Source organism: Ascaphus truei, chromosome 4 (genome assembly GCF_040206685.1).
Source record: "Ascaphus truei isolate aAscTru1 chromosome 4, aAscTru1.hap1, whole genome shotgun sequence".
NCBI classification, from domain to species: domain Eukaryota; kingdom Metazoa; phylum Chordata; class Amphibia; order Anura; family Ascaphidae; genus Ascaphus; species Ascaphus truei.
In genome coordinates this window covers 129776210-129802528 of record NC_134486.1, presented here as the reverse complement: position 1 = coordinate 129802528, position 26319 = coordinate 129776210, and the positions used below count along the sequence as shown (strand labels likewise).

Sequence of the window (26319 nt, the reverse complement as noted above, 5' to 3'; positions counted from 1 at the left end):
TGTTACCGCACCAAAGAAAAAACTTGCCGAATAGCAAGGGAACTGAAGGTAGTGGAGTTTGAGAAAATAAAATTCCAAGTGTATCAGGATCTGTCACCTGCCACACTAGCAAAAAGGAGAGCAATGACCCCAGTAACCAGAACGCTAAGAGATCAAGAGATTAGATATCGCTGGCTGTTCCCATGTGCCCTCATGGTGTTTAAAAACGGAGTGACACATATCCTCAAAAATATGGAAGACACTGAGGGATTCCTTAGGAGGGTCCTAGGATCAACTCAGAGCTCCCCTCGCCATGCGGCGGCTAAAGATGGCGCCCCCGCGCAGCCATGAGCTAACCCACGACGGATACACTGAGCCCTGCATGAATGACCCTCCACTAGCCACAACCGCCAGAATCTACGGTATGGTCCAACCCCAACACTGCCCCTCATGCCCTCGGGACCGTTTGGGACCCCTCCCGTAGCCCTCACCACTCCCTAGAGAGGGGAATCAGCGCCCGACAAAGCAGCAGGTCCTACTCACACTTTTTGCCGGCAGCCATCTTCCCCTGCTTCTTCCCTTGCTCCTTCCCCGAGGCGCGCGGGAGCTTCACTGATCTTCGCGGGCTTGTCCAGTGACGTCATCACCCCGCACCGTCTTCCCGCGAGAGCTGGATACCGGGCGCCTGCGCAGTAGAGGGAGGAAGTGGAGGCGCCTGCTGCCTTCTCCAAGATGGCCGCCGAGGAGTGCTGCCACGAACGGGACCTCCGGCGCCTGCGCAGAAGAGGGAGGAGGCGGGGGCGTTTACTGCCCCTACCAAGATGGCCGCCGAGGAGCGCTGCCACACGCGGGATCCCGGCGCCTGCGCAGAAGAGAGAGGAAGCGGAGGGGCTTGCTGCCCTCACCAAGATGGCGGCCGAGGAGCGCAGCCACACTGAATGAGGAGGCTGACGGGGACGCAGGCATAGAGGAGCTCTAGGCGCGCTGCAGAGAAGTGTGCATAGCAGCCTCCGCCTGTGCCTGTGCCCCAGAACTGTGGTCTTCCATATACACATACAGTATTCATATACACGCATATAAAACATTCAAACAATAAAAAGGATCTAAGGGAGGGAGGGAGGGGGGAGGGGGGGGGGAAGGAGGAGAGGGGGGGAGGAGGAGGGGGAGTGGGGGGGAGGAGGAGGGGGGAGGGGGAAAAGGAGGAGAGGGGGATGGGGGAGGAAGGAGGAGAGGGGATGCAGATGTACACACAATAAAAAGGATCTAAGGGAAAGGGGGGTGGGGGAGGAAGGAGGAGAGGGGGATGGAGGAGAAGAAGGGGGGTGGGAGAGAGGAAGAGAGAGAGATGGGAGGAAGAGGTGGAGTGAGGGGGAGGGAGAAGAGGTGGAAGAAAGAGGAGGTGAGGGGAGGAAGGAGAAGAAGAAGGGGGGGAGGAAGAAGAGGGGCGATTGGTTGGGTAAACAAAAAACAAGCCAATCCCACCACAGGATTCATAATATAAGGTTTAAAAATAAAATAAAAATTTACTTAAGTCCCTCGACCACGGTCTAGAGAGACTAAAGCCTATCTCTCCCTATAAAGCGCTATCTGGGAAGCTAGACTCCTGACCTGAGATACCTTAGTGATGAGTACAGGAGCCGCTAAGATGCTGAACAACGTAGCCTCCGGAGGTATATAGATAGCGCAGGCATAAGTGGGCAGGGAGACAGGTTATTTCCGCTACGTCTGTGGCACATGCACAGAGGGATCTCTGCATAGGGCTACTAGAAGACATGCAACTCACAATCTAAGAGGGGATAGGCTCTTTGGAGGGTATAGTCAGACTGACGAGGATTAATCACTTGATATGTTAGGCTCGGATTCACGGAGGGCAGGGTACATCTGTTCATCAGTGTAGATATCCTCATACATGGTAGAGTTACCCAGAAGAAAAGGGCTGCTATGGACATGATCATCTCAGACTGGAGGTATATGAGTTAACATTCTCCAAGGAACTAAGTAGATGAGCTCCAAATTGGTAACGTGGTTCAGGGAGGGTGACAGAAGGTTAGACACAGGGCAAAGTTTTTCGTTATGTTTGGAGGTGTTTATTGATATGCAGTTTCTGTTCCAGTTTCCATCGTTGAAGAGTTTAACGGAGTTACATATAGTAGCTGATTATGAAAAACACGCCGGCGGGATCCCCCGTATTGGCGTGCATGCATTTCCACTTTCGATCCCTGAGAAAGAGGGATCGCACACAAGTCCCAGGGAGGTCGGGTCCCAGCAAGACGGAGAGATCCCTCTATAAGACTGGACCAGGAGACCAACCCCATGGGCGCAAGAGACACACTCGGGGGCTCCCGAGGTGGATTCTTGTTTTTTTATTATTTGATGTCTCTGCAATATTGTCGTTATATATGCATGTTATTTTTTGTTTCCTCCCTAATGTTCTTACCTGCATGTGGTCCCCCATCCCCCGCCTTCCCACCCTCCCTTCCCCCCCTCCCCCTCCCACCTCTCACCCTCCCACCTCTCCCTCCCTTCACCTCTCAGGGGAACATCGTCCACACCGTCAAAACACACAACAGATGGTACAGATGCGTCTCAGCACTACAGACCGGACATGCTCCAGGGATGGATTCTTGGGTGAGTCCAAAGATTTCACGAAGCTATCACACACACACTTTAATAAATGGCGTTGATACTTATTTCCCATAACGTACAGGGCTTTAACAACCCAACCAAACGGAAGTTGGCCTTTACAGACTATAAAAGGAAACATGCTGAAATCCTTTTTCTACAGGAGACACACTTTAGTAAATCAAGTGCCCCTAAATATCTTGACAAAGATTTCACCCAGGTTTTCACATCAGCAGCAGCAGTCAAAAAACGGGGGGTAGCTATACTATTCCGGAACAGCATTCCGTTCGAGGTGCAGTTAACTAAACGTGATACGGATGGTAGATACATCATTGTTGTAGGAACAATTAGGGGGCAGAGAATCACGTTGGCCTGCTTATACGCTCCCAGCGAGAAGAACACGATCTTTTTCGATAAGTTTTTCAGAACCCTAAACTCAGTAGCCCAAGGGAGCGTCGTACTCGCGGGTGACTTTAACATAGTCATGCAACCGCACATGGATAGGTCAGGGGTCGTAGGTCAGTACAACAAAGGAGCGGGTGTATCTTTGCGCCGGGGCCTCAAGACCAACCAATTGTCAGATATATGGAGGGAACTACATCCGGCGGACAGGGATTACACTTTCTTCTCTCACCCACACGGCTCGTACAGCAGAATTGATTACTTTTTTGTGTCCTGTCAACTGGTTCCTGAGGTTACCCGAGCAGGGATCCATGATATTTCATGGTCAGACCATGCACCAATAGAGCTAAGGTGCAATAATATCCGAACTGATAGACCTGGGACGAACTGGAAACTTAATGAATCAATCTTAAAAATACCGGAAATATGTGATATTATTGGCAACGAGATTGACCAATTCTTCAATATCAATACGGGCTCTGTTGACTCACAGCTTGTCCTATGGGAAGCCCATAAAGCAACGTTACGCGGCACGTTAATAAATATCACAGCCAGACGAAAGAGAGAAAGAGAGTCCAAAATTATCAATCTCCAAAACAAATTACAGATTTTCTCCTCTAACCATAAAAGGAATTTAGACCCCAAAACCTTACAAGAGGTAAAAGATGTCAAAATTGAACTTAACATGCTACTAGCTTCCAGAGCTGACAATTCACTGAGTTGGTCAAAGAGAAAATTTTACGAGAAAGCGAACAGGCCGGATACAATGCTGGCCCGCATGCTAAAGGACAGGCAAGCTAAGTATAACATCCAAGCTATACGCTTAAAATCTGGTATCCCCACGTCTAATCCTCAGAAAATTGTAAACGAATTCGGCTCCTTCTATGAAACACTGTATAACGGTGAAAAAGTGGCACATAACTCTACAACGAGCGGTGCCCTAAGAGATTTCTTAGCCAGCTCGGAACTAGGGAGATTGACGGACACTGATAGAGCAGTTCTGAATGCTGACTTCACTATGGAAGAACTATCTCAGGCCATTAAAGAACTGAAGCCATCAAAGGCCCCTGGGCCTGATGGATTCTCAGGGCTTTACTATAAGAAATTTATAAAGCTGCTCGCCCCAAGGTTGCTCCGCATGTTTAACGCTATTTTAGCGGGAGCCCCCATCCCCAAGGAGATGTTAAAGGCGTCAATATCACTAATTCATAAAACTGGGAAAGACCCGCTAGACTGCAAAAGTTACCGGCCTATATCATTAATTAACACTGATGTTAAATTATACGCTAAATTATTGGCCAATAGACTTAGTCTCATCCTACCCAGACTTATACACCCAGATCAAGTCGGATTTATCAAGGGCCGGCAAGCAGCGGATAATACACGACGATTTATTGATCTGTTGGATTTGGCAAATAGTAAGGCAACTCAAAGCATGTTGTTAAGTCTGGATGCAGAAAAAGCTTTCGATAGGATAGACTGGCCATATCTAAAAGAGACGCTTGCGACATTTGGCTTTGGAGATCGGGTGAGTGAGGCGATTCTATCGCTGTACTCTGGCCCCACCGCCAGGGTCATACACCAAGGCTACCCCTCTCTGCCATTCCAAATAAAGAGTGGCACGAGACAGGGCTGCCCATTATCCCCGCTTTTATTTGCCCTATGTATCGAACCACTGGCGGCACAAATCAGAGGAAACCCAGACATCTCAGGGTTAAACGCATACTCCCAGACCCATAAAGCGGCCCTGTATGCGGATGACATCCTCTTGATTATCACAAAACCCCTTACATCCCTACCAAACCTCTTCGACCTACTAGATCGATTTTCTAAGGTCTCCGGCTTCAAAATCAATCAATCCAAATCGGAAGCCCTCAACATCAACCTCCCTAGACACATGGAGAAATTACTAAAATTAAATTTCAAATTTAATTGGCAACAAAACCACATAAAATACCTGGGTGTCCACATCACCAAAACTGTAAAAGACGTGTACAATGCAAATTACCCCAACCTGATTCGGACCTTAAAATCTGATTTACGGAAGTGGACATCCAAAAGGATATCCTGGATTGGACATATCCATAGTGTCAAAATGAATTTACTCCCCCGTTTATTATACCTCTTCCAAACTCTCCCAGTGCCACTCAGTTGGAGGGACTTGCACTCACTTCAATCTGAAATATCCAAATTCATCTGGGGAGGTAAAAAACCAAGAGTAAGTAAATTAAATATGAAAAGATCTGTGGCGGCGGGCGGCCTAGCTGTACCCTGCCTGGTATCATATTACAAGGCGGCACAATTAAGTCAGATTGTACAATGGCATTCTAACCCAAAGTTAAAGAGATGGGTGGAATTAGAAAATGCTGCATGTGCACCTCTGGAACTGAGCAGCTTAATTTGGTTACCTAAAACGGCGCGAAAATTTACCGCCATGCCGCTCTCCTCGATGACCAACTCAGTGTCAATTTGGGAGTCTACGAAATTTCGGTATTCCCTTACGACAAAACATTCTATGGCAACACCCATTTGGAATAACCCTGATTTCGCTCCAGGTCTATCAGTCAGTAATATCTCAATCTGGAGACAGAGGGGCTACAATCGGATTAGAGATCTGGAGGGTCACGACAGAAAAATCAAAACATTCGACCATATCAGGGAAGAAAAAGAGATCCCTCACTCAGAATTCTTTAGATACCTCCAGATCAGGGCATTTTATAACAAACTTGCCCCATACCCCCTATTAACATCTTTCGAAAAGCTCTGTCTGGCTGAGACCGACACGAAGGGACTTACATCTCAGCTATACGGAGAAGTGATCAGTTCTGGTGAACATGAGCAGCAGATACCCTCATTCCGTTCTCAATGGGAAACAGATCTGGGAGAAAACTTAGAAGATGAAGAATGGAGCGCCATATATATGGCCACAGCGAAGAGCTCCATATGCACCACGCTCAAGGAGAACGCATATAAAGTCCTAATGCGATGGTACCTCACCCCACTGAAATTATCAAGGTTTGTGCCGGGTTCCTCTCCCCTGTGCCCCCGCCAGTGCGGAGGAACAGCCGACCTGTTACATATGCTGTGGTCTTGTCCACGGATCTCTCCACTGTGGGAAGCGATTAGACATTGGATACAGAGACTGTTCGATCTCACCATTCCCCCAGACCCGTGGTTGTTCCTACTGAACAGGCCATTGACGGGCCTTTCCAAAACAAATAACAAACTAATTGCCCATTTCGCAATTGCAACGCGGTGCGAGATCGCAGCATTATGGAAACAATCTGATATTCCAACCATCCCAAAGATTCGGAATCGAATTTGGTTCATTTGCCAGATGGAAAAATTAACGAGTTTAGTTAACGATACTGGTGACAATTTTCTAAAAGTCTGGACGCCTTGGCTGGCACAGACAGATATCCCGGGGATTGAGAGGTCCTCAATATGGCTCTGATAACAGTAGGTGCGTTCTCCTTGGGAGGGGCTTACAGGAAGTATTCTATTCACCCAGGACCCCTTATAGCAACATTATAACATAAGTAATAAGAGAGACGACTCAGCTTGCAAACATCTGCGATGCTTAGCACGGAGCCACGTGCCGCACATACTACCAATGCACTCCCCCTACCTCACCCCCAACCTACCCCTCTCCCCTCCCCTCCCCATCCCGCCTCAATTTTTTTTTTTTTTTTTTTTTTTTTTTTTTTTTCTGTGAGTATGTATTGTCTCCCCTTTTAAGTTGAGTTATATGTGTCTGTTTGTCCATTTAAGTAGAGTCGGCTTGGACTATATAGTCCACACCAAAGTACCCGGAAGACCGGGTCCCGAAGCACAGCAGGACCTCGTTGTTACTTATATAATTGTTAAAATATTGTTTGCATACAAGACAAAAGTATTCTGTAATGTATTTTATGCTGTCTTGATTCAATAAAATTTAAGTTATAAAAAAAAATAAACCGTGCCGCCACCTTTGTCAGCCAGTTTCATAACTATATCAGTATTTTCTGAGACTCTTCAAGACCTGACTTTGTTTTTTACTTAAGTTGTTCTTACTCCTAGTTTTTTTTTCACCACAGATTCGAAGTCATTTACAATAAGATGGTAAAAAGTATCAACAAAATTACCCTTATCATGATGAGTAAAATGTTGGTTTCTGTTTCAGGCCCATATGGACAAATCCATCCTTAATTCCAATGTTAATTATAGGGGCATTGCGTGGATCGGGTAAATCAAATTCCCTTTTAAAAAAATGTCTTTTCACGGTAAGCTTTCTTTAAAATGTATTCGCATCAATAAACAAATTAAAAGAACTAAAATTAGCAGTGGGAGAAAATGTAAGACCCTTAGAGAGAACTGTTAGTTCCTCTTGAGAGAGCATAATCTTGCTGACATCGAAAATCCCATCTGTATTGATTACCTTGCCCTTTTGATTAGAGTTTCTACTCCTCTAGAACCTCTTCTACAAACTCCCTTGTTTTCTTCTCCTGGAGGGTGTGACCAACCTGTAATCCTCCCTCAAAGGGGAGAACCTGTTTTGGTGAAAACAACTTAATAACGGTTTTTCCAATGGTAGTTTTTCCCTTTAATGGGTAGGTAATAATCTGCCCCTCAAAAAGGAGCAGATGAGGTGGACGTAACCTCACCATCATCTTCCCTTGATGAATATTTCTTAGGGGGTCTATATTCCCTTTTGACATATTTCTCAGGTCTTTGTTCTTTACTTGGAAAACGTATTTTCTTTTCTACATATTTTTCCCTATAACGGGGAGGGCTTTCTCTACGTGAATATTTATAAGGTGAATGTTCTTTCTTTTTATAAGCACGAGGGGGTGTAACCTCCCTCTTTTTATGAGTCACATTAACCCATTCTCTGGAAGAATCTCTAGGTTTGGGTTTGTTTGATAGTAATTGTTGTAAATGTAAGGGTGTGTTAGTTACTTTATGTGTGCGCGCGGAGGGAGTGCGGCAGGTTCCGTGACGGCACGATAGTACAGGGTGCCGCCATGTTATTGCGCAATGTTGCAGAGGGCACTAACAAAGTGGAGAGGTCGCGCATGCGCGATGGAAGCGCGCGAACGACAGGCCAATAAGGGAAAGGCTCTATTAATGGACTACAACTTCCAGGAGCTCTGGATCAGTCACCTGACGCTAGGAGCCAATGAGAAAGCTGGGATTAGAAGGAAGAGGAAGTGTAGAGAGAGACCACGCTAGGGAGGAGAGGAGTACAGAGCCGGAGGACGCAGTGTGAGTGCAGGGGTTCAGTGACCCACCTGCATAGGTCAGCTATTCCCCTCAGGCCCATAGGAGAATTCCCTGAGTCACCGTAGGCTGCAGTACTGCAGGGACGCCCGATAGCGGAAGGAATTGTCACTTTAGTTAGGGACAACGCACCGAGTTGTGGCCGTCGCCGTCATCTGGGATCAGACGGCGGGACACCGCGACATCGGGAGGTCAAGGAGCGGAGGCACGGATCCTTTGTGAAGAAGGAACGGTCACCGCCGTGACCGGAAGGTACATTGTAATGGAAAGTGCACCAACACCGGTCATCAGGCGCTGATCCCGCCTTAGGAATACCTCTGTAGTGACACTAGCAAGTGGCTAGCGGACTGAGCATACTACCTAATACTTTACAAGGACAACCTCTATAAGAGCGTGGCGGAGCCACTGTTATACCGGACAAATTCCCTAGAGGTGTGGCTGAGCCGGTATAGTATAAGGACTCTAACGTTATAATATATATGCAAGTTATGTGTGATGTTATATAGAGAATAAGATAAGACTGCCTATGCATAGTAAAACTTGGTTGCACACACTGTATGGTATGGTTCTTACCCAGGGCAATCTTACATAACGGGGATCCTGGGCAAGTGGAGGCGCTGCGCTAGAACCGTTACCCCAGGCTCCCAGCTAGCGGAGGCTCAGATCTCCTGGAGCCGCAGGTTGTGTACAGTACCAGTAGTCCCTTAGGAAGGCGTCAGAAAAAGGGCTACATAAGACTTCTGGTTTCCCCCAGTTTCTAATCCTACATGTACAATTGCATTATCTTTCTTATCTCTAAAAAACTTAGAATCTTTGGTAGAGATAATATTACTTTCTAATAAGTCTAATTTTTCTTGTAAATCCATATCCAACTTGCTAAAGTCCAATGTGGATTCTAAGAAAGACTATTTAACAGCTTGGGTTTTATTAATATATTAATATATAATTATGTAACATCTAATTTGTTTTAACACGTATATCTTCTTGTATTTTAGATGCTACTGTGTTTTATATGTTATTGTGTAAATTGAGGATTTAAACATCTTTGTAGAAATAGGAACACTATTGTACTTACTGTTTAGTATTGTTTTATATAATATTGTGTGTAGCTCATGTATATGGAGAGCTGCGTTTCCATTGGTGGTGCAGTAGCAGCGAAAGCTGCCGGTGATGTGTAACAATGAGCGCGCTGATTGGTGGCTCAGAAGCAAGTGAGAGTTGCCATGACAGCAAACTGAAACATCCAGAGTTGCTGCGATCGCCGATGGATCGCGCCGTGACGTCGGCAGTGTGGGAAAATGCTGTGACGTCAGGAATGCTAATACATCATGACACGCCAGACGCCAGAGAGCATCGTGATGTCATTGATGACGTGACGCAACTCATTTTCGGATGGCGGCGGGACAATTAAAAGGGAGGGGAACCAAATATCACAAAAGAATAGCCCCAGGGGAAGTTCATTTGTGAACAAAATGCGTAGGGCAGAGTCTTGCTATACATAGACTTGGGGGGGGGGAAGTCATTTGCTGCTAGTGGTCTGTAGCTGAATTGGTTCCAGATATTCAGCCCTGTGATTTCATCTACTGTTAGCGGGCGTTTAGCAGGATCAAGGGCTGTTTGGAAGTGCTGCTGTCCAGTTCCAGTGCTCTGACCTGGGGTGGTCAAAGACACTTATGTAAGTGCATTACTTTGTGTTTTAGATTTATTAAATCACTATGCAGTATTTGCTTTGTCTCCTTTATGTGGGATTCCCCTCCCTCTCCTCTCCTCTTCTGACCTTTATGGAAATTAATTTCTGGATGTATCAAGAGCCTATGTAGATGTTCTTCTGAGTTAGTTACTTTATATAACCCTACTGCCTGATTTTCACGTGGAGCACGTGAGTTTAACATTCACAGATTTATCCGATTCGTATTTAAATTGTGTATACTGTACTGTGTTGCACTATTGTTGTTATGTATTTCTTTTATGTACCTGGATGAAGTTTGCGCCCTAATTGTTTCTGCCAAAACTTTGCCCGGACTGGGTTTGAGTCCTGTTTGGGAGCTCCACTTCCTCCAAGGATAGTACTAATTTTGATTAATCACCATATCACATTGAACTACAGTATATCTATATTCACTTAAATATCATTGCACATTTAAGTAGTGCTATTTGCTCTTGCACCTTTTTTCGTCAGTAAATGCTACACTGGCGACACACTTTATTCGAGCACGGCTAGTCCTGCGAATTCGGGTATACTCGGGTGTATTCAGGTTTCTGATAGTTTTCTGCCAGAGTGCATTGCGTTATTTTCCGGCAGGAATTTTAGCTTTTTATTCCGGCTGGTTACAATACTGCAATGCCGTCAAAATACACATGGTGGCGCTTGCGAGCTGTTCTCTGTGAAGCCGTCCCCTATAATGAATTGTAATGCAGTATACTGTATACTGTATACTGTACAGTATATATATATATATATATATATATATATATATATATATATATATATACTGTATAACAACAACCCCTGTAAGCCCTAACATACAGTACTGTACAGTACTGTACTGTACTGTATATGCACATACATAAATGATACTACTGTATGGGCGGCGGGGGCGAGATGTGTTTGCAGCAGAGAGAGATCCGCTGCTCTCTCTCTGCGCAAACATCCGCACATTAAAAATGGTTTGAAATACATTTTTATTGATAGTGTAGATGTGCAGGGGGTCTCCGGAGCTGAACCGCGTTGGTTTTAGGTCTGGGGACCCCGTGCCCCCCGAGATACAGGCCCCTTTAGGGGGTGCCGATATCCCTCTGCGTTTAAAGGTCCCGATCACGTGACCGCGGCCTGTAAACAAAGCAGAGCAGAGGGATACCGGCACCCCCTAAAGGGGCCTGTATCTCGGGGGGCACGGGGTCCCCAGACCTGAAACCTGTGCGCTTCTGCTCTGGAGACCCTCTGCACATGTACAGTATCAATAAAACACATACAATATACAGTATAAATAAACACTCGTTCTTTACCTTAGCGTCTATGCGCTATGGTAAAGAAGCATTATTTTAATAATATTGTACAGTGAGCAGGGGGTTCCCTGAGCCAGATATTAATGCTCAGGGAACCCCCCCCCCCCTGCTCCTGATCAATATTATTAAAAATACGGAAAATGCTGCGTCATTTCCATAGCGGATAGCCGCTAAGGCAATGAAGGGGTTAACCCACCGTGCCCGCTTTATTGTGTGTAGTGGGGATGGGTGAGGGGGGTATTTGGCCCTTGGTGTGAGTTTAGGACTTGCGGGAGGGGGGGGGGTTGCGGGTGCACTTAACCCCTTCACGACCGTAGCAGTTAATACCGCTACGGTCGTGAAGGGGTTAAGCCCTCCCGCTACCCCACCCCACCCCCCCCACCCCCCCGCAAGCCCTCCCCAACCATCGTTGGGGCGAATACCCCATTCACCCACCCTCCCGCAACCCACAACAATAAAATACACACAGCAGCCGCCAAAAAATAAATAAATAAATGACAATAAATACATTTGAAATACATTTTTATTGATAGTGTAGATGTGCAGGGGGTCTCCGGAGCTGAACCGCGTTGGTTTTAGGTCTGGGGACCCCGTGCCCCCCGAGATACAGGCCCCTTTAGGGGGTGCCGGTATCCCTCTGCGTTTAAAGGTCCCGATCACGTGACCGCGGCCTGTAAACCAAGCAGAGCAGAGGGATACCGGCACCCCCTAAAGGGGCCTGTATCTCGGGGGGCACGGGGTCCCCAGACCTGAAACCTGTGCGCTTCTGCTCTGGAGACCCTCTGCACATGTACAGTATCAATAAAACACATAATATATACAGTATAAATAAACACTCGTTCTTTACCTTAGCATCTATGCGCTATGGTAAAGAAGCATTATTTTAATAATATTGTAAAGTGAGCAGGTGGTTCCCTGAGCCAGAAAGTAATGCTCAGGGAACCCCCCCCCCCCTGCTCCTGATCAATATTATTAAAAATACGGAAAGTGCTGCGTCATTACCATAGCGGATAGCCGCTAAGGCAATGAAGGGGTTAAGGCATAATAAACAATTAATACATTCAATACATATTTTTCACGTCTGTGTTAAAACTCCCTGCCTTCTCTCTAATCTATGTAAAACCCCCTCCCCCTATTCTCGCTTTTAAAACACCCTGCCTTCTCTCTAATCTATGTAAAACCCCCTCCCCCTATCCCCCTATTGTGTGTGTGCGTTAAGCTTCCCTGCAAGCTATGTAAAAAAAACCTCCCCCTATTGTGTGTGTGTGTTAAATCTGCCTGGCCTGTGTTTCTGAGTGCTGAGTGCTCTGCGTTAAAGGCCCCGATCACGTGATCGCGGCCTGTAAACCAAGCAGAGCAGAGGGATACCGGCACCCCCTAAAGGGGCCTGTATCTCGGGGGGCACGGGGGCCCTAGACCTGAAACCTGTGCGCTTCAGCTCCGGAGACCCCCTGCACATCTACACTATCAATTAAAATGTATTTCAAATGTATTTATTGTCATTTATTTATTTATTTATTTATTTAGATTTATTTATTAATTGTGCTGATGCTGCAAGTCGTAAACTCACACCAAGGGCCAAACACCCCCCTCACCCCCAATAAAAAAAATTCACGCACAGCAGCCCCACAATTAATAAATAAATCTAAATAAATAAATAAATAAATACATGAAGAGAAATAAATATATACTGCACAGTATATACTTTGTATATATATACACACTGTATATATATATATATATATATATATATATATATATATATATATATATATATATATATATATATTGTGACAAACGGCTTACTCCGGGGCTCCGTCGTTTGTCCGGGACTGTTTAGAACACGGTCTTTTAGGGTAGGTTAAATGATGAGGCGTCACGTACTGTTCCTTTAAACAGGCTATGCCTGGTTTATTCAGTCCCAGGCACTGAGACTGCCACAGTGCATACAACAGAAAACAGATCAAAACAAAAGCTGCTCACCTGAGCGATAACTTAACTTAGATATCCCTGACTCAGGGTTGGAAGTGGCTTTTCCACTCCCAACAACAAAACAAGGTACTTTTGCAGTCTTACACAAATGAACAGAAAGATTGAACCTGTTTGGGGAAGAGGCTTCTCCCCTCTGTAGTTCAGCAGCCTTCCAGCCTCCTGGCTCTTGTGGGGAGACCAGAGCAAACAGGAAATCAGTCTTACATACCTGATTCCTAATTAGCATGACAGGTGACAGAAATCAGGCAGCAGACAAACTCTGGTCTGGATCTCTCATCCCTCAGTTCCAGCGCTTGCCAAACTGTGGGATGGAGTGTATGTATTATAAGGCTGCACTCCCAGGCCAAACAGGATAGAAACTGTCTAGTATCCTGGGAGCCCTATATACGGAATTTATTACCATCCCCTGGTTTCTGTCACATATCCTCCCCCCCAGCTCAGACCTCGAGGGATGAGCGACCATGGATATTAGGGAGTGCATCCTTGACAACCCGTCAGCATTGCCATGTTTGGGCCCTGACCTGTGTTCCACAGAAAATTTAAAGGGTTGTAGGCTTAGGAACCACCTGGTCACTCTAGCATTCTTTTCCCTGTTTTGACACATCCAGGTAAGAGGTGCATGATCTGTGACCAACCGGAATTTTCTCCCCAACAGATAGTATTTGAGCGTCTCTACAGCCCACTTTATTGCGAGACACTCTTTCTCTACTATGGAGTAATTTTTCTCCTTGGGATTTAGTTTCCTACTTAAATAAAGGATGGGGTGCTCCTCACCTTGAGACTCCTGGGAGAGTACCGCCCCCAGCCCTACCTCAGATGCGTCGGTTTGGACTACGAACTCTTTGGAGAAGTCAGGTGTGACCAACACTGGTTGGGCACAGAGAGCTTCTTTCAGGCTTCTAAAGGCCTGTTCGGTTTCGGGGGACCACTTTACCATTAGCGGTCCTCTTGCTTTTGTGAGGTCAGTTAGTGGGGTTGCCTTAGTTGCAAAATTGGGAATAAACCTTCTATAGTACCCAATTAACCCCAAAAAGGTCCTTACTTGTTTTTTTGTAACTGGCCTTGGCCAATTTTGTATCGCCTCCACTTTGAGTGTTTGGGGTTTGAGTAAACCTCTGCCAATAGAATATCCCAGATACTTGGCCTCCTCCAGACCAATAGTGCATTTAGCGGGGTTAGCAGTTAGTCCAGCAGACCGGACTGCGTCAAGCACAGCTTGGACCTTTGGAAGGTGGGATTGCCAATCTTCACTATGGATTACGACATCATCCAGGTAGGCGGCAGCATACCGAGCATGTGGTTTTAAAATGTTATCCATCATTCTTTGGAATGTGGCGGGAGCTCCATGTAATCCAAAAGGCAACACCTTATACTGAAAGAGGCCGTCTGGGGTTGAGAAGGCTGTCTTTTCTTTTGCCCTTTCTGTGAGGGGAACCTGCCAGTACCCTTTTGTTAGGTCTAGGGTTGTGAGATATCGGGCTTTGCCCAGTCTCTCTACAAGTTCATCTACCCTGGGCATAGGATAAGTATCAAATTTTGACACCGCGTTTAGTTTCCGGTAGTCATTACAAAACCTTGTTGTACCATCTGGCTTTGGGACTAAGACTATAGGGCTGTTCCACCCACTTTGGGATTCCTCAATTACACCTAGTTTTAGCATTTTTTTAACCTCTAAACTTATAGCCTTTCTTTTGGCCTCTGGGATTCGGTACGGTTTAAGGTTAACTCGGACCCCTGGTTCAGAGACTAGGTCATGTTCAATTACGCTAGTTCGACCTGGCCGTATAGAGAAGATTTCTTTGTTTCTTCTCACTAAATTCTGAACCTCTCGTTTCTGATGAACAGACAGGGTTTCAGCTATGCTAACCTCTGGGTCAGTTTCTTGATTCTCTGACGGACCTGGGGGTACTAGGGTTAACAAGACTTCTCTATCTTTCCAGGGCTTGAGTAGGTTTATATGGTATATTTGCTCAGGTTTCCTCCTACCTGGCTGTCTTACCTTATAATTTACTTCTCCCACTCTTTCCAAGACCTCATATGGCCCATGCCATTTAGCAAGGAATTTACTCTCCACGGTGGGAACCAGAACTAGTACCCTATCACCTGGAGAAAAAATTCTGACCCTAGCACCCTTATTATATGTATTCCTCTGTGCTTCTTGAGCTTTCTCCATGTGTTCCCTCACTATGGGTAGGACTGCAGCAATGCGGTCCTGCATCTGGGCAACATGCTCTATTACACTTCTGTAAGGGGTAACCTCGTGTTCCCAAGTCTCTTTGGCTATATCCAGTAAACCCCTTGGGTGTCGGCCATACAATAGTTCAAACGGGGAGAAGCCTGTGGATGATTGGGGAACTTCCCTAATGGCAAATAACAGGTACGGTAACAAACAATCCCAGTTTTTCCCATCTTTATCAACCGCCCGCCGTAACATGCTCTTTAAGGTTTTATTGAACCTTTCCACTAAACCATCTGTTTGTGGATGATAGACTGAGGTTCTGAGATGCTTGATTTTTAGGAGTTTACATAGCTCTTTCGTTACTTGGGACATAAATGGTGTTCCCTGGTCAGATAGAATCTCTTTAGGAATCCCGACCCGGGAAAACAGAACTACTAACTCTTTTGCTATGTTTTTAGCTGAGGTGCTACGTAGGGGAACTGCCTCCGGATATCGGGTGGCATAATCTAATATTACCAATATATGCTGATGTCCCCTAGCAGACTTTATTAGGGGTCCTACTAGATCCATAGCAATCCGGTCAAATGGTACCTCTATTATGGGAAGGGGTACCAATGGGCTGCGGTACGCCTTGAACGGGGCGGTGATCTGACATTCTGGGCATGAGGAACAATAATTCGTAATTTCTGCCAGAACCCCAGGCCAATAGAAGCTTCGGAGAACCTTTTCTTTTGTCTTTTCCACCCCTAGGTGTCCCCCCAATGGATGACTATGTGCGAGGTGTAATACTACGTTACGGAATGTCCGTGGTACCAACAATTGTTTAGTTGTAACTGATTTCCTTTTATCAACCCGATATACTAGGTCGTTCTCTACCTCGAAGTAGGGGTAAGCAAGTGACCTATCTGGTTGGCCAGGAGTACTATTCTGGTCCCGTATATTTCCCCTTGCTACCGCTAATGTGGGGTCCTCCCACTGGGCCTTCTTAAAACTCCCAGGACTGACCTCTAGGTCAGCGAGGGTCTTATCCGGTTCTGGGGTGGTAAGTGTCTGCTCAACATCTTGATTTGGGGTATTCCCTACCAAAGTAGTGATGGGGAAGGGAATTTTACAGCACTCCTCCTTTTCCCCCTTCTTATTTGGGCCCTCGTCAACCTCCATTTCTGAAAAAGGGAAAGGATTTGTTTCTTCTAATACTTCGTTATGGTCCGCTATTGAACTCTGGGCGCTATTCTGAGCGGGGGACCACATTTTTAGAAAATGGGGAAAGTCGGTCCCTATTAACACATCATGTGCCAGTTTGGGTACAATACCCACCTTGAAATCTAAAGAACCAAACTCTGTTTCAAAAAAAACATCAACAGTGGAATATTCATGATTATCCCCATGTATACAACAAATTGCCACTCTTTGTGAACTGTTTCTCTGTTTCTTCTTAATGGGCAAGAGGTATTCGGACACTAGTGTGACCATGCTCCCAGAGTCAAGAAGTGCCCGAACCCTCTTACCATTAACCTTTACAAATGCCCACAGATGGTTATTCAAGGGGTCCTCTGGGCTAGGGCCCATACATTGGGACAACAGCGAATAAGGTTCCACGCTGTTGCATTGCATGGGCTCATCATTTAGTGGGCAGATTTTTGCTGTGTGGCCCCTCTCATGACAATTTACACATTTAGGTACATAGTCTGTGTCCCACTTAGAGCCTTTTCCCGGCTCCCCATGTTGGCTATTGCCCTTAGTGTGCGAACCACTGTTGCTTGTGCTGCGTGAAGGGGGTCGCCGCTCTTCAGCGCCCCTTAACCCCGGTACCCTTTTACCGTCTCTGGAAGAGTCCTGGAACCTCGGGTAGTGGGGTTGCTCCACGACTGTGGGTTGCGGGTGCTCTTCTGCTGCATTGTACCTTTCTACGAGGGCCACAAGCTCATCCGCATTGTGGGGGTCACTCCGACTGACCCAACGGCGTAAGGCAGAGGGAAGTTTCCTCAAGAACTGGTCCATGACCAACCGTTCCACGATGTGGCTGGCTGAGTTGATCTCGGGTTGTAGCCACTTCCGGGCGAGGTGGATGAGGTCATACATCTGGCTTCGGGTGGCTTTATCCATCGTGAAGGACCATGCGTGAAACCTTTGGGCGCGAACAGCCGTGGTTACGCCGAGGCGGGCGAGGATCTCGAACTTCAATTTTGCATAGACGTTTGCTTCGGCTGGCTCTAGATCAAAGTAAGCCTTCTGGGGTTCGCCGCTTAGGAAGGGTGCGATTAGACCAGCCCACTCAGCTTCTGGCCATCCCTCTCTCTGTGCCGTGCGTTCAAACGTGAGAAGATAGGCTTCCACATCATCCGAGGGTCCCATCTTCTGAAGGTAGTGGCTTGCCCTGGTCATTTTCGGAACTGGGGCTGCCGCTGCCAGTGGAAGGTTACTGATAGTCCCCCTCAGGATCTCGAGTTCCTGCTGTAAGCCCCGAGCAAACCGCTGTTGCTCCTCTCTCAGCAAGCGGTTTGTCTCTTGCTGGTTTGCATTCGCGTTTTGCAGGGCTTCATTCGTCTGTTGCTGGTTGGCATTCGCCTGTTGCTGGTTGGCATTAATCTCTTGCTGGGCTATTAGCAGCTGTTGCTGGGCTGCATTCGTCTGCTGCTGGTTTGCATTAGTTTCTTGCTGGGCTATTAACAGCTGTTGCTGGGTTTCATTCACGTCTTTCTGGGCAGCGACATTGCGTACCAGCGCACCCACCACGTCTTCCATCTTGTTTGCAGAGGATGAAAAAAACTTTTTTTTTTTTTTTTTTTTTCTTTCAAAGTTCTTCAACCCGCAGACCCCCTAGTGCTCTGCCCGCATTCTCCACCATATGTGACAAACGGCTTACTCCGGGGCTCCGTCGTTTGTCCGGGACTGTTTAGAACACGGTCTTTTAGGGTAGGTTAAATGATGAGGCGTCACGTACTGTTCCTTTAAACAGGCTATGCCTGGTTTATTCAGTCCCAGGCACTGAGACTGCCACAGTGCATACAACAGAAAACAGATCAAAACAAAAGCTGCTCACCTGAGCGATAACTTAACTTAGATATCCCTGACTCAGGGTTGGAAGTGGCTTTTCCACTCCCAACAACAAAACAAGGTACTTTTGCAGTCTTACACAAATGAACAGAAAGATTGAACCTGTTTGGGGAAGAGGCTTCTCCCCTCTGTAGTTCAGCAGCCTTCCAGCCTCCTGGCTCTTGTGGGGAGACCAGAGCAAACAGGAAATCAGTCTTACATACCTGATTCCTAATTAGCATGACAGGTGACAGAAATCAGGCAGCAGACAAACTCTGGTCTGGATCTCTCATCCCTCAGTTCCAGCGCTTGCCAAACTGTGGGATGGAGTGTATGTATTATAAGGCTGCACTCCCAGGCCAAACAGGATAGAAACTGTCTAGTATCCTGGGAGCCCTATATACGGAATTTATTACCATCCCCTGGTTTCTGTCACAATATATATATATACAGTATACATATATACACTGTGTGTATATATATATATATATATATATATATATATATATATATATATATATATATATATATATATATATATATATATATACAGTATATATATATATATATATATATATATATATATATATATATATATATATATACAGTATATATATATATATACATATATACATATATACAGTATATATATATATATATATATACACACATGATGAACCAATAGTACAAATACATGTACTGTAGAATGGTTATCAAAATCATACTGTCCTACAGATAACGCTTCTCTATACAGACAATAATAATAATCCATTTAATAATCCTAACTTATTTTACAATATAAAACATAACATTACAATCCACACAGTACATTGCATTTACATTGTATACTGTAAATGATGCATAGCATTAAATCTATGCACCATATACAGTACTGTACATTCTGCAAATGAATGTTAACAATATAATTGCAAGCTACTCTACCAGTAAACACAAACACTTCCAAACAAGTCAACTACAGTATTTTAACCAATCAAGTAAACCAAAATCAATATATACTGTAAGTACCAACCAGAAAAGACAATTTAAAACCAAACTAACCCTTACAAAACCAAGATTTACATCTATCTAATTGTAAAAAACCTTATACATTATACACAGCATTGTTTAAAGCCCCCTCCCACCTAATGTTTCTGTTAAGCAGATTACACTGAAGGGAGAGAGATATAAAGGCCTAAAGCCCCTTCCCCCCGAATGTTTGTGTTAAACAGATTACAATGAAGGGAGAGAGAGATAAAGGCCTAAAGCCCCTTCCCCCCTAATGTTTCTGTTAAACAGATTACAGTACCTGTACATTGAAGGGAGAGAGATTTTACAGAAACACACATTAGGGGGGAGGGGGCTTTAAACAGATTACATTGAAGGGAGAGAGATGTTTCTGTTACCAGTAAATCTCCCTCACTGCATTGCTAACCACCCTCACCCCCTACCCACATACCGTTAACCCCCCCCCCATCCTGGCCATGGCCCCTCCGCTTCTGCAAAACAGACACAAAAATTAAAACATACAAAGTAATGTCCCCTAACCCCTTAATCACCATAGCGGTTATTAACCGCTACAGTCATGAAGGGGTTAACCCACCCTCACCCACCCACCACTCGGGATGCCTACATACCCTCCCACACTAACCCCCCCCCACCCGTGAGGCCTAACCACCCAATCAGTACCCACAAGGGAGGCCTACCCACATACCGTTGGGGAACATTCCACCCCCCACCCCCCACCCCCAGTCTCCGCAATCAAAACAATGCACAGCCCCACAATAAACAGCATTCTATTTATTAAATACATTACCCACCCCCTGTGCCCCCCCCCATAAATACAAGATTTATTCTTTTACATTCAGGGTCCATAACGCAGCCCCACGCTAGTCCCCGGTGGGCTGGCAGGGCACCTGGACAGACCTACAGTTTACCAGCAGCATTCCACAGGTTCTGGAGGCCTGCTGGTGGATCCTGCCAGCACCATGGCGCCCAGGTGGTCTCCTTGGGTCACCGTGAGCCACAATTGTGTCCCCACGGTAGGCCCAAGGATGTCTGGGAGCCCCGGGTCAAACCCACAGGTGTCTGCGGGGCCTCGGGTGGTTCCCATGGGGGTCTGGGGAACTCACGGGTGCTCACTACGGGTCCGCGGTGCCCCCACAGAAGTGGGACCACACATCATCATCCCCGCACCTACGGGTCGGAGGTGCCCCCACAGAAGTGGGACCACACATCGTCATGCCCGCAGACTACGGGTCCGCGGTGCCCCCACAGTAGTGGGACCACACATCATCATCCCCGCATGTGTCACCCGTGGAACCACCAGCCTGATACCCTTTAGGATACCCGAGAATACCCGGAGGTGGTCTCCATAGGCCCCACGCAAAACCACGGAATCAAACCCTGAATGTAAAAAAAATAAACCTGGCCTATGCATTCAATACATACACCCTCCCCCCCCAACACCTACAGTACAATAATGTGCAAAATAACTATTATCCAGATATGGATAATAGATTAATTGCCCATTATTAAAAACATTAACTAGCATATACAAATAAATAAAGTACTACTGACCTCATCAATACGAAGTGTCCGATGCCAGCGCCTTCCTTCTCTTGCCCACACAAAACATAGCCAAAACCAAGCCAATACATTGCAAGTACAGTACATTCAGATATCAATTAACCCCTTAAACACCTTATCGGATAATAACCGCAAAGGTAATCAAGGGGTTAAGCCACACAGGCACGATACCCACCCTTCACCCATGGATTTGTACTGTGGCTTCATCATGCAACTATACAGTATATATATATACTGTATATATATATATACAGAGAGACAGAGAGAAAGAGAGAGAGAGAGATATATATACAGTATATATATATATATATATATATATATATATATATATATATATATACACACACACGTTATATACACACCCATGATAAACCAATATACAGTACAAATAAATGTAGAAGGGTTATCAAAAGCATACTGCCCTACAACCAAACACGTCTCCATACAGACACTACATTAAAATCAATTTCCTTTAAAAATCCTAACTGATCTCACAATCTACTGTACTGTATATGATCACAAACCAATGAAAAAAGTCACATTCCAAAATGCATAAAATCTATGCACCATACTGTATACATTCTGCAAATTAATCAACGTAAACAAAAATCAATTAGCAATCATTATTTAGATCCCTAAACATTTCACACTCAATCATGAACAATGAAACCATTAACAGATTCACGCCTAGAGCAGAACAATGAAGCCTTTGAAAAAATATAAGTACCGACAAAAATACAACCTTTACAGTACAACCAAGGCTATCTATCCCTGACCTTCCTCAAACACACAATACAATACCAAGGAATAATACATCTATCTAATTTTAAAATACTTTAAACTCACAAAATAATTAAAAACACATCTAATCCAGCTTTTAAAACATCATCATTTCTTACCCTGAATGTATACTGTACAGTATATCTCTCTAGACATATATATTGTACATACATACATACAGTGGCAAGAAATGATATACCACAAAAAAAAAAAAAATACACATGTTAAAAAACCTTTTGAAATAATTAACAAGTTAAATAAAATACAATTCTTTACTGTAGTTCACTTACCATTACTTGCCCCCACCGACTCCCGTTGCCCAGCTTACTCACGAACCAATCCACGATCAGGAACCCATAAAATAATAAACCATTCAAAATAATAAACATTAAACTAAAAATCCAAATCAATCCACGGGTCTTCTACTTGTAATAGTGTACATCTTCATCTGTATTCTTCTTTCTTCTATCTCCTTCCGGGCGGGGCAGGGCGTGGTCTTCTTTCCATCATCGGCCACGCCCTTGTCTTTTTTCTTCTCCGGAGGTCCTTCCTCTGCGGCGTCTGGCTGCAAAATGAGACGACATAGGCTTTTAAAGGCCTATGACGTCACATTTTGCGTCATGGTTCCCACGGTCCTGATTGGACCGTGAAAACCATGTGTTTTGGCCGATAAAAAAAAAATGATGACGTCACTTAAAGGGAATGAAAGCACAGCCAATCAGAATGGCTTTGCTTCAATTGCCTTTAAGTTGACGTCATGAAAAGGCACATGGCCGTGCACACATGGTACTAGAGCCAATCAGAGCGTGGGAACTTTATCCCTACTCTGATTGGCTCTGGTATACCATGTGTCAGGGGCTTGGGGGAGAAAGGATGTGACGTCAATGAAAACCTGTCACGTGGTACGGTAGCCAATCAGAGCGTGGGAACTTTATCCTTATTGACGTCACATCCTTTCTCCCCCAAGCCCCTGACACATGGTATACCAGAGCCAATCAGAGTAGGGATAAAGTTCCCACGCTCTGATTGGCTCTAGTACCATGTGTGCACGGCCATGTGCCTTTTCATGACGTCAACTTAAAGGCAATTGAAGCAAAGCCATTCTGATTGGCTGTGCTTTCATTCCCTTTAAGTGACGTCATAATTTTTTTTTTATCGGCCAAAACACATGGTTTTCACGGTCCAATCAGGACCGTGGGAACCATGATGCAAAATGTGACGTCATAGGCCTTTAAAAGCCTATGTCGTCTCATTTTGCAGCCAGACGCCGCAGAGGAAGGACCTCCGGAGAAGAAAAAAGACAAGGGCGTGGCCGATGATGGAAAGAAGACCACGCCCTGCCCCGCCCGGAAGGAGATAGAAGAAAGAAGAATACAGATGAAGATGTACACTATTACAAGTAGAAGACCCGTGGATTGATTTGGATTTTTAGTTTAATGTTTATTATTTTGAATGGTTTATTATTTTATGGGTTCCTGATCGTGGATTGGTTCGTGAGTAAGCTGGGCAACGGGAGTCGGTGGGGGCAAGTAATGGTAAGTGAACTACAGTAAAGAATTGTATTTTATTTAACTTGTTAATTATTTCAAAAGGTTTTTTAACATGTGTATTTTTTTTTTTTTTGTGGTATATCATTTCTTGCCACTGTATGTATGTATGTACAATATATATGTCTAGAGAGATATACTGTACAGTATACATTCAGGGTAAGAAATGATGATGTTTTAAAAGCTGGATTAGATGTGTTTTTAATTATTTTGTGAGTTTAAAGTATTTTAAAATTAGATAGATGTATTATTCCTTGGTATTGTATTGTGTGTTTGAGGAAGGTCAGGGATAGATAGCCTTGGTTGTACTGTAAAGGTTGTATTTTTGTCGGTACTTATATTTTTTCAAAGGCTTCATTGTTCTGCTCTAGGCGTGAATCTGTTAATGGTTTCATTGTTCATGATTGAGTGTGAAATGTTTAGGGATCTAAATAATGATTGCTAATTGATTTTTGTTTACGTTGATTAATTTGCAGAATGTATACAGTATGGTGCATAGATTTTATGCATTTTGGAATGTGACTTTTTTTCATTGGTTTGTGATCATATACAGTACAGTAGATTGTGAGATCAGTTAGGATTTTTAAAGGAAATTGATTTTAATGTAGTGTCTGTATGGAGACGTGTTTGGTTGTAGGGCAGTATGCTTTTGATAACCCTTCTACATTTATTTGTACTGTATATTGGTTTATCATGGGTGTGTATATAACGTGTGTGTATATATATATATATATATATATATATATATATATATATATATATATATATATATATATATATATATATACTGTATATATATCTCTCTCTCTCTCTTTCTCTCTGTCTCTCTGTATATATATATATATACAGTATATATATATATATAGTTGCATGATGAAGCCACAGTACAAATTCATGGGTGAAGGGTGGGTATCGTGCCTGTGTGGCTTAACCCCTTAATTACCTTTGCGGTTATTATCCGATAAGGTGTTTAAGGGGTTAATTGATATCTGAATGTAATTGCAATGTATTGGCTTGGTTTTGGCTATGTTTTGTGTGGGCAAGAGAAGGAAGGCGCTGGCATCGGACACTTCGTATTGATGAGGTCAGTAGTACTTTATTTATTTGTATATGCTAGTTAATGTTTTTAATAATGGGCAATTAATCTATTATCCATATCTGGATAATAGTTTTTTGCACATTATTGTACTGTAGGTGTTGGGGGGGAGGGTGTATGTATTGAATGTATAGGCCAGGTTTATTTTTTTTACATTCAGGGTTACTTCCGTGGTTTTGCGTGGGACCTATGGAGACCACCCGCGGGGAATCCTCGGGTATCCTAAAGGGTATCAGGCTGGTGGTTCCACAGGTGACACATGCGGGGATGATGATGTGTGGTCCCACTTCTGTGGGGGCACCGCGGACCCGTAGTCTGCGGGCATGACGATGTGTGGTCCCACTTCTGTGGGGGCACCTCCGACCCGTAGGTGCGGGGATGATGATGTGTGATCCCACTTCTGTTTGGGCACCGCGGACCCGTAGTGAGCACCCGTGAGTTCCCCAGACCCCCATGGGAACCACCCGAGGCCCCGCAGACACCTGTGGGTTTGACCCGGGGCTCCCAGACATCCTTGGGCCTACCGTGGGGACACAATTGTGGCTCACGGTGACCCAAGGAGACCACCTGGGCGCCATGGTGCTGGCAGGATCCACCAGCAGGCCTCCAGAACCTGTGGAATGCTGCTGGTAAACTGTAGGTCTGTCCAGGTGCCCTGCCAGCCCACCGGGGACTAGCGTGGGGCTGCGTTATGGACTCTGAATGTAAAAGAATAAATCTTGTATTTATGGGGGGGGGGCACAGGGGGTGGGTAATGTATTTAATAAATAGAATGCTGTTTATTGTGGGGCTGTGCATTGTTTTGATTGCGGGGACTGGGGGTGGGGGGTGGGGGGGGAATGTTCCCCAACGGTATGTGGGTAGGCCTCCCTTGGGGGTAGTTAGTGGGTGAGGGTTGAGGGTGGTTAGGCCTCACGGGGTGGGGGGTTAGAGTGGGAGGGTATGTACAGTAGGCGTCCCGAGTGGTGGGTGAGGGTGGGTTAACCCCTTCATAACTGTAGCGGTTAATAACCGCTATGGTGATTAAGGGGTTAGGGGACATTACTTTAAAAGTGTTAATTTTTTTCTCTGTTTTACTGTACAGCAGCGGAGGTTGCCATTGGTAGTGGGTAGTGTATTGAATGTATTTATTGGTTATTATGCCTTAACCCCTTCATTACCTTAGCGGCTATACGCTATGCTAATGAAGCCTCATTTCTGAACTTTTAATAATATTGTGCAGGAGCAGGGGGTCCCCTGAGATTAGATTTCTGTCTCAGGGAACCCCCTGCTCACTGTACAATATTATTAAAAAGACAGAAATGCTGCTTCTTTACCATAGCGCATAGCCGCTAAGCTAAAGAATGATTCTTTAATGATGTGTGTGTTTTATTCACAGTGTAGATGTGCAGGGGGTCTCCGGAGCTGAAGCGCACAGGTTTCAGGTCTGGGGACCCCGTGCCCCCCGAGATACAGGCCCCTTTAGGGGGTGCCGGTATCCCTCTGCTCTGCTTGGTTTACAGGCCGCGATCACGTGATCGGGGCTTTTAACGCAGAGGGATACCGGCACCCCCTAAAGGGGCCTGTATCTCGGGGGGCACGGGATCCCCCGACCTGAAACCTGTGCGCTTCAGCTCCAGAGACCCCCTGCACATCTACACTATAAATAAAAATGTATTTCAAATGTATTTATTTGTATTTATTTATTTATTTATTTATTGCGGGGATGCTGTGTGTGATTATTTTTTATTGTGTTTAGCGGGGGTGGGTGACGGGGTTTATAAATGTGAGTTTATAAATAAAATAAAGAATATTATTTCTAGGGGCCTTAGAACAGAAGTTCCCACGCCAATTGC

The 26319-nt window shown here is 45.1% G+C and overlaps 1 long non-coding RNA gene across 1 annotated transcript in view; it reads right to left on the bottom strand.

Annotated features, from left to right (window-relative positions):
• The window catches only part of LOC142491997 (uncharacterized), a 44314-nt gene extending 34889 nt beyond the window's left edge, over positions 1–9425 (bottom strand). The window contains exon 1 of the long non-coding RNA XR_012800647.1: positions 9338–9425. This is a non-coding gene — a long non-coding RNA (uncharacterized LOC142491997). The remainder of the gene's footprint in view (positions 1–9337) is intronic.
• Positions 9426–26319: the final 16894 nt, after the last annotated feature.